The following is a 9005-nucleotide window of genomic DNA, read 5'->3' on the forward strand; positions in this document are numbered from 1 at the left end:
GATGTTCTCCAGTGATTCATGAATCTGGACAGTAAATCAGTCAAAGAAAGTCACACTACTCTGTATATTAATTAATCAAAGTTACCTTTAATTATGTAACATTGCACACAGCATTAAAACAATTTACACACGCAATCAGACATCATCAATAAATGCGTCTAACTTTTTAAACCAAGGATCTCAGCATCAAGGCAGCTCCCTCATAGCTCTTGCAGTTTCTTCTTGTTCTTCCTCTATGCAAAGCTTCTCAAGGCTCTTCCGACTGCACAAAGAATCTACCACAACTTCCCATTTTTATATGATTTTTGCCAGTTGGGGTGTGAATTAAAGTCAAGAGAAGTCCCATTTTGGTCACTCTGCTGGGTTCATTCATGATGGGCAGTTGGTTGGGCCACTCAAAACCTTGTGAACCCAGGTGCAGCCTTTCCACCGCGTGAAACCAGCATGTGAAATCTTTTGGTCACCTTGACCGTGTGAAACCAATTGTTGTATTTTTAATTGTCTTTCTCAAGGATTTCTGACTGTCTCAGCACTGTTTTACCAAGACAGTTGTTTTGAGAACCAAAGGCCTGTTCATAGCTCTCGAAGTTTCTGCACATTGCTGCCTTTGCAGTTTAAATTTACAATGTCCAAATGTAATTTCTAAATGGGCAAAATTAACCCTGTTATGTTCAGAATAACGCCACAAGACTGTATACTGTAAGCTCAAACTGTTGTGACCTTGGTCTCTTAAATGTAACTCCAGAGTGAGGAAGCAGCATGGTAGACTGCTTGTCCAGGGTGTGCAGGTGACCCTTGGATCTCCAACAGGTGCGCCCCCTGTTGGCAAGTCTTACACACTAGTAAAGTTTACATGCATAACAAATCTTTTCCTTCACAGGGAATGGTTAGTGAAGTATGGGCAGTATTAATATAAGAATGTTCAAAGGAACATGTTTACATAGGGCTTTTCAATGGACATGTGACAGACATATTTATTTCAATAATACATCTAAATAACCCACCTGAACCTCTTGATTAGATTCCAGTTTGTAACTGACTCCTGGTAATGGTTATTCTATATATAAAAAGTATAAGAGTTCCTTGTTATAAAGAAAATAAAGAACTTGTACAGCACCTTTCACAACCTTGTGCTATCCCAAAACAATTCATACCCAATTAAGTACTTTTGAACTGTTGTCACTTATGTAATGTAGGGAAATACAGCAGCCAATGTGTGCACAGTAAGGTCCCACAAACAGCAAATGAATGAATGACTAGATAATCTGCTTTTTGTAGTGTTGGTTCAGCGAGGAATGTTTTTCAGGAGACTGGGAAAACTCTCTGCATAGTACATAGGATATTTTATATCCTGAGCAGGCAGATAGGGACATCGCATCCAACAATGCAACACTCCCCAAGTGCAGCATTGAAATGTCAACCTAGATTATGTGTTGAAGTCCATTTTGAGGCTTGAATCCACAACCTTCTGATTTCGAGACAAAAGTGCTACCAATTGAGCCAAACCGACATTTAAAAGTGGCAAAAATGTTCCGTTCCCGAGCACTGTTATCTTTCAACTTCATAAGCACAAAGATACATAGGGCTAGATTTTATACTTTTTTGCAATTCCCCCAAAAATGGGCATTATTTCCGGTATAGAATGTAGAATGGGCAGTAAAAATGGGTTTTCAGATCGCCTTCTTCTTGCCCATTCTCAAAGCACCTAGTCTCCATTTTTGAAATTGGGCGTTACCACGAGTGATATGAAATAGGCGTTAGTGTTAAATCTCCTGACCTTCTGCCGTAAAGTGTCGTTGTCCTTAGCAACGGCATGGCAACACTCATTTCCCGCGATTCAGGAGGTTAAGGGTCATCATGACATGCGCAGAAGAGGAGACAGAGTGAGAGGGAGCAGAGATTGACTGAAAGTGTGTGTGGCTGTGGTGTGTGCTTGTTTGGCTGTTGTGGGAGGCACGAGGGAGATTCACCAACAGCAAAAAGCCGACTAAGCACCAAGAACATAGTTGGCACTGAGTTTTTGTCCAACAAATAAGGATGGGATGGCGGAGGCCCTGGAGCTGGTAGCCAGGAACACTGGTGGCAGAGGGCTCCCAGTGGTCCTGGAGCGCAGCACTGCACCCCAAGGTGCCGCACCCCCATTGCCAACGACATATGAGAGCCAGGAGCAACATCTTGCTTCTGGCTCAGAGCATGTTCCCACCTCGGGACCATCCTCTCCCGTATCTGTCCAAGCAGTGGTTTGGCCCCCAATGTAGCTCCTCGGCCAGGCAGCTTGGAGTCAGGAGAGGAAGGGGAAGGGGTAGAGGTGGGGAGAAGAAGCAGGTCGGGGGGGGTGGGAGGAGGGTTGTTTTTTTACAGATATACTGCTGATTTCAGACAAATGTTCGGTTTAAATGTTTTTTATTTAACAAAACCTTGTTGCGCATTGGCTCAGATAGCTGCACCGTTACACGCTGGTGATTCCTTAAACATCAAAGAGTATGGTTACACTTAGCTTCAATCAACTTAAACTGTCACCAAGGTGATGCCCACCATTGATTTATGACCTGCACACCCAGCAGTGTGTCAGCCTTGTAAATAGCACCAACGTTCTTTCAGGCAAAGCGCTCATTGATTAACTCCTGACGTAAGGCTCTTGCAGCTATCATGCCACCATGGGCCCTTTCATGCGGTCTACAGGGGGCAGGGGCATGGCCTCAGCGTAAGCCTGATTGTCTGGACCGATGTCAGCGTCCACCCCCTCGTCCTCCTCTTCCTCTCTGTGCTGAGGTGGACTGTCAGACTCTTCAGGCAATTCTTGTCCCCTCCTGATAGCCAAGTTGTGCAGCATGGAGCACACCACCACGAATTGAGGTACCCGCTCAGGGTGGTATTGGAGGTTGCCTCCTGAGTGGTCCAGGCATCTAAAGCGCTGTTTAAGCACTCCAGTGGTTTTCTCCACGATATTTCGAATGGCTCTATAGCTCTCGTTGTATCGCGTCTCGGCTTCGGTGTGGGTGTCATGCAGGGGAGGGCGGGGGGGGGGGCATCAGCCAGGCGAGACCATATCCTTTGTCACCAAGCAGCCAGCATTGACCTTGTGGTTGATTGTTAAACAAGTCAGATACAGTGCTCTCACGCAGGATGTGAGCAGCATGGATACTGCCCGGAAATTTAGCATTCACTGCCAGCATCGTGGATGCTCCAGAGTTCATTCACCCGCATTGCGGCAGTGGAGCTGCAGGTGGATGAACTGTGGAGCATCCACGATGCTGAGAATGACGTGAATAGCACGTTTAGTGAGTTGGTCTTACCGCAGGTAAAGGGTACACAGCCAGATAGGGAATGGGTGACCAACAGGAAGAGCAGTGCAAGGAAGGGAGTACAGGGGTCCCCTGCGGTCATCCCCTGCAAAACAGATACACCGCTTTGGGTACTGTTGAGGGGGATGACTCATCAGGGGAGGGCAGCAGCAGCCAAGTCGATGGCACCATGGGTGGCATTGCTGCACAGGAGGGCAGGAAAAAGAGTGGGAGAGCTATAGTGATTAGGGATTCGATTGTAAGGGGACTAGATAGGCGTTTCTGCTGCCGCAATTGAGACTCCAGGATGGTATGTTGCCTCCCTGGTGCAAGGGTCAAGGATGTCTCAGAGCGGGTGCAGGACATTCTGAAAAGGGAGGGTGAATAGCCAGTTGTCGTTGTGCGTATAGGTACCAACGATAGAGGTAAAAAGGGAATGAGGTCCTACAAGACGAATTTAGGGAGCTAGGAGCTAAATTAAAAAGTAGGACCTCAAAAGCAGTAATCTCAGGATTGCTACCAGTGCCACGTGCTAGTCAGAGTAGGAATCGCAGGATAGCGCAGATGAATACGTGGCTTGAGCAGTGGTGCAGCAGGGAGGGATTGAAATTCCTGGGGCATTGGAACCGGTTCTGGGGGTGGTGGGACCAGTACAAACCGGACGGTCTGCACCTGGGCAGGACCAGAACCAATGTCTTACGGGGAGTGTTTGCTAATGCTGTTGGGGAGGAGTTAAACTAACATGGCAGGGGGATGGGAACCTATGTAGGGAGACAGAGGGAAATAAAATGGAGGCAGAAGCAAAAGATAGAAAAGGGAATAGTAAAAGTGGAGGGCAGAGAAACCCAAGGCAAAAAACAAAAAGGGCCACATTACAGCAAAATTCTAAAGGGGCAAAGTGTGTTTAAAAAGTCAAGCCTGAGGGCTCTGTGCCTCAGTGCGAGGAGTATTCGGAATAAGGTGGACACATCCAGGGGTATTCAACATTCAGGAAGGATAGAATAAAAGGAAAAGGAGGTGGGGTAGCATTGCTGGTTAAGGAGGAGATTAATGCAATAGTCAGGAAGAACATTAGCTTGGATGATGTGGAATCTATGGGCCCAAGTTTCCACATGATTTGCACCTGATTTTTAGGAGCAACTGGTGGAGAACGGCCTATCTTAGAATTCGCAATTTTCCACATTTTATTTTCTGCAGTTCTAGTCAGGTCGAACAGTTCTACTTTGAAACAGAATTTTTTCTTCAAAAGGGGGCGAGTCCGGCCACTGACGCCTGATTTCAAAGTTTCCACAGTGAAAATGTACTCCAAACTAAAGTAGAATGGAGCAAGTGAATATTTTTGTAGAACTGAAAAAACCTGTTCTACACATTAAAAAATCAGGCGCAGGTTACAAATCAGGCGTCCAGAACGAGGTGGGGGGGGGAGGGAGGGGGAAGGGAACTCATTAAATTCTACAATCAATCCTTATTTATACTTCTACAAATATTATACAAATAAATCCAACCTGAATAAACATTTATAAGCAAAGAAAAGATTAAATAAACCATCTTCCTACCTGTGTGAAAGTGCTTCAGCCAGGGCGAATGCTGCAGCAAGCCTCACAAAACAAGGGAGCCGACCGAACGCGGGCGGGAGGCGGGGGGGGAGGAGGGAGGAGGGAGCCGACGAATGCGAGGGGGGGGGGGGGAGGGGAGGGAAGGGAAGGGAGCCGACGAACGCGGGGGGGGCGGGGAGGGAAGGGAGCCGACGAACACGGGAGGGAGAGAGCCGACCGAACGCGGGGGGGGGGAGGGAAGGGAGCCGACGAACGCGGGGGGGGGGCGGTGGAGGGAAGGGAGCCGACGAACGCGGGGGGGGGCGGTGGAGGGAAGGGAGCCGACGAACGCGGGGGGGGGGGAGGGAAGGGAGCCGACGAACGCGGGAGGGAGAGAGCCGACCGAACGCGGGCGGGCGGGAGGGGGGGAGCCGACCGAACACGGGGGAGGGAGCCGACTGAACACGGGCGGGCGGGAGGGAGGGAGGGAGCCAGGGAGGGAGCCTACCGAACGCGGGGGGGGGAGGGAAGGGAGCCGACCGAACGCAGGGGGGGCGGTGAGGGAAGGGAGCTGACCGAACGCGGGGGGGGGGGAAGGGAGCCGACCGAACGCAGCGGGGGGGGGAAGGGAATGGAGCCGTTCCAGACAGCTGGCGGGAAAGAGAGAAGGCTGCAGGAAGCCTCAGAAATTGAGGAGCCATTTCCCGACGGCAAAAGGGGGAGGCCTCTGTGCTGATGGCAATGTACTTTTATTAAAAAATGTTCAAAAACTAAACAGCTACAAAGAACTACAAAGAACTACAAAAATGGCCGAGTGCCAATGTTTTTTTCACACTAGGCGCGAAAAACGGGCGCCCAGCTCTGAGGGGCGCCCGTTTTTTATCATGTGGAAACTTGGGCCCTATATGGGTAGAGCTGCAGAACACCAAAGGGAAAAAAACGTTAGTGGGAGTTGTGTACAGACCTCCAAACAGTAGTAGTGATGTTGGGGAGGGCGTCAAACAGGAAATTAGGGGTGCATGCAATAAAGGTGCAGCAGTTATAATGGGTGACTTTAATATGCACATAGATTGGGCTAACCAAACTGGAAGCAATACGGTGGAGGAGGATTTCCTGGAGTGCATAAGGGATGGTTTTCTAGACCAATATGTCGAGGAACCAACTAGGGGGGAGGCCATCTTAGACTGGGTGTTGTGTAATGAGAGAGGATTAATTAGCAATCTCATTGTGCGAGGCCCCTTGGGGAAGAGTGACCATAATATGGTGGAATTCTGCATTAGGATGGAGAATGAAACAGTTAATTCAGAGACCATGGTCCAGAACTTAAAGAAGGGTAACTTTGAAGGTATGAGGCGTGAATTGGCTAGGATTGATTGGCGAATGATACTTAAGGGGTTGACTGTGGATGGGCAATGGCAGACATTTAGAGACCGCATGGATGAACTACAACAATTGTACATTCCTGTCTGGCGTAAAAATAAAAAAGGGAAGGTAGCTCAACCGTGGCCATCAAGGGAAATCAGGGATAGTATTAAAGCCAAGGAAGTGGCATACAAATTGGCCAGAAATAGCAGCGAACCCGGGGACTGGGAGAAATTTAGAACTCAGCAGAGGAGGACAAAGGGTTTGATTAGGGCAGGGAAAATGGAGTACGAGAAGAAGCTTGCAGGGAACATTAAGACAGATTGCAAAAGTTTCTATAGATATGTAAAGAGAAAAAGGTTAGTAAAGACAAACGTAGGTCCCCTGCAGTCAGAATCAGGGGAAGTCATAATGGGGAACAAAGAAATGCGGACCAATTGAACAAGTACTTTGGTTCGGTATTCACTAAGGAGGATACAAACAACCTTCGGGATATAAAAGGGGTCAGAGGGTCTAGTAAGGAGGAACTGAGGGAAATCCGTATTAGTCGGGAAATTGTGTTGGGGAAATTGATGGTATTGAAGGCCGATAAATCCCCAGGGCCTGATGGACTGCATCCCAGAGTACTTAAGGAGGTGGCCTTGGAAATAGCGGATGCATTGACAGTCATTTTCCAACATTCCATTGACTCTGGATCAGTTCCTATGGAGTGGAGGGTAGCCAATGTAACCCCACTTTTTAAAAAAGGAGGAAGAGAGAAAACAGGGAATTATAGACCACTCAGCCTGACATCGGTAGTGGGTAAAATGATGGAATCAATTATTAAGGATGTCATAGCAGCGCATTTGGAAAGAGGTGACATGATAGATCCAAGTCAGCATGGATTTGTGAAAGGGAAATCATGCTTGACAAATCTTCTGGAATTTTTTGAGGATGTTTCCAGTAGAGTGGACAAGGGAGAACCAGTTGATGTGGTATATTTGGACTTTCAGAAGGCTTTCGACAAGGTCCCACACAAGAGATTAATGTGCAAAGTTAAAGCACATGGGATTGGGGGTAGTGTGCTGACATGGATTGAGAACTGGTTGTCAGACAGGAAGCAAAGAGTAGGAGTAAATGGGGACTTTTCAGAATGGCAGGCAGTGACTAGTGGGGTACCGCAAGGTTCTGTGCTGGGGTCCCAGCTGTTTACACTATACATTAATGATTTAGACGAGGGGATTAAATGTAGTATCTCCAAATTTGCGGATGACACTAAGTTGGGTGGCAGTGTGAGCTGCGAGGAGGATGCTATGAGGCTGCAGAGCGACTTGGAGTGGGCGCATGGCAGATGAAGTATAATGTGGATAAATGTGAGGTTATCCACTTTGGTGGTTAAAAACAGAGAGACAGACTATTATCTAAATGGTGACAGATTAGGAAAAGGGGAGGTGCAACGAGACCTGGGTGTCATGGTACATCAGTCATTGAAGGTTGGCATGCAGGTACAGCAGGCGGTTAAGAAAGCAAATTGCATGTTGGCCTTCATAGCGAGGGGATTTGAGTACAGGGGCAGGGAGGTGTTGCTACAGTTGTCCAGGGCCTTGGTGAGACTACACCTGGAGTATTGTGTACAATTTTGGTCTCCTAACCTGAGGAAGGACATTCTTGCTATTGAGGGAGTGCAGCGAAGGTTCACCAGACTGATTCCCGGGATGGCGGGACTGACCTATCAAGAAAGACTGGATCAACTGGGCTTGTAGTCACTGGAGTTCAGAAGAATGAGAGGGGACCTCATAGAAATGTTTAAAATTCTGATGGGTTTAGACAGGTTAGATGCAGGAAGAATGTTCCCAATGTTGGGGAAGTCCAGAACCAGGGGTCACAGTCTAAGGATAAGGGGTAAGCCATTTAGGACCGAGATGAGGAGAAACTTCTTCACCCAGAGAGTGGTGAACCTGTGGAATTCTCTACCACAGAAAGTTGTTGAGGCCAATTCACTAAATATATTCAAAAAGGAGTTAGATGAAGTCCTTACTACTAGGGGGATCAAGGGGTATGGCGAGAAAGCAGGAATGGGGTACTGAAGTTGCATGTTCAGCCATGAACTCATTGAATGGCGGTGCAGGCTAGAAGGGCCGAATGGCCTACTCCTGCACCTATTTTCTATGTTTCAATGTTTCTATGAATTAACTGCGCAGACAGCAGCTAACGGATATGATGTAATTGGCATCACGGAGACATGGCTCCTAGGAACTCAACATCCAGGGGTATTCAACATTTAGGAAGGCTAGGCAGAGAAGAAAAGGAGGCGGGTTGGTGTTGCTGGTTAAAGAGGAAATTAATGCAATAGTAAGGAGAGACATTAGCCTGGATGATGTGGAATCGGTATGGGTGGAGCTGCAGAATACCAAAGGGCAGAAAACGCGAGTGGGAGTTGTGTACAGACCACCAAACAGTAGTTGTGAGGTTGGGGACAGCATCAAGCAATAAATAAGGGATGTGTGCTGTAGTCTTCTTACACACCACGATAAATTCACACGAGGCACATTCTGCAGACAAGGTCACTCTGTGACCCGAACCTTTATTCACAGGACCAAGAAGTGATGACCCTGCGTGGGACCTCCCTTTATATACCTGGATGACCAGGTGAGGAGTGTCTGCCACAAGTTCACCCCCTATGGTCAAGGTGTACATTTTTTAGGTGTATGCAGTGTTGTTACATGAAGGTTACAGTTACATGAAGATTACATACATGACATCACCTCCCCCCCCCCGCCCACGTCTTATGGGGTCAAAGATGAAATCTTTTGGGTGGTCGACGCTCTCTCATGGAGCGCCGCAG

This window comes from Pristiophorus japonicus, chromosome 8 (assembly GCF_044704955.1).
Source record: "Pristiophorus japonicus isolate sPriJap1 chromosome 8, sPriJap1.hap1, whole genome shotgun sequence".
NCBI classification, from domain to species: Eukaryota; Metazoa; Chordata; class Chondrichthyes; family Pristiophoridae; genus Pristiophorus; species Pristiophorus japonicus.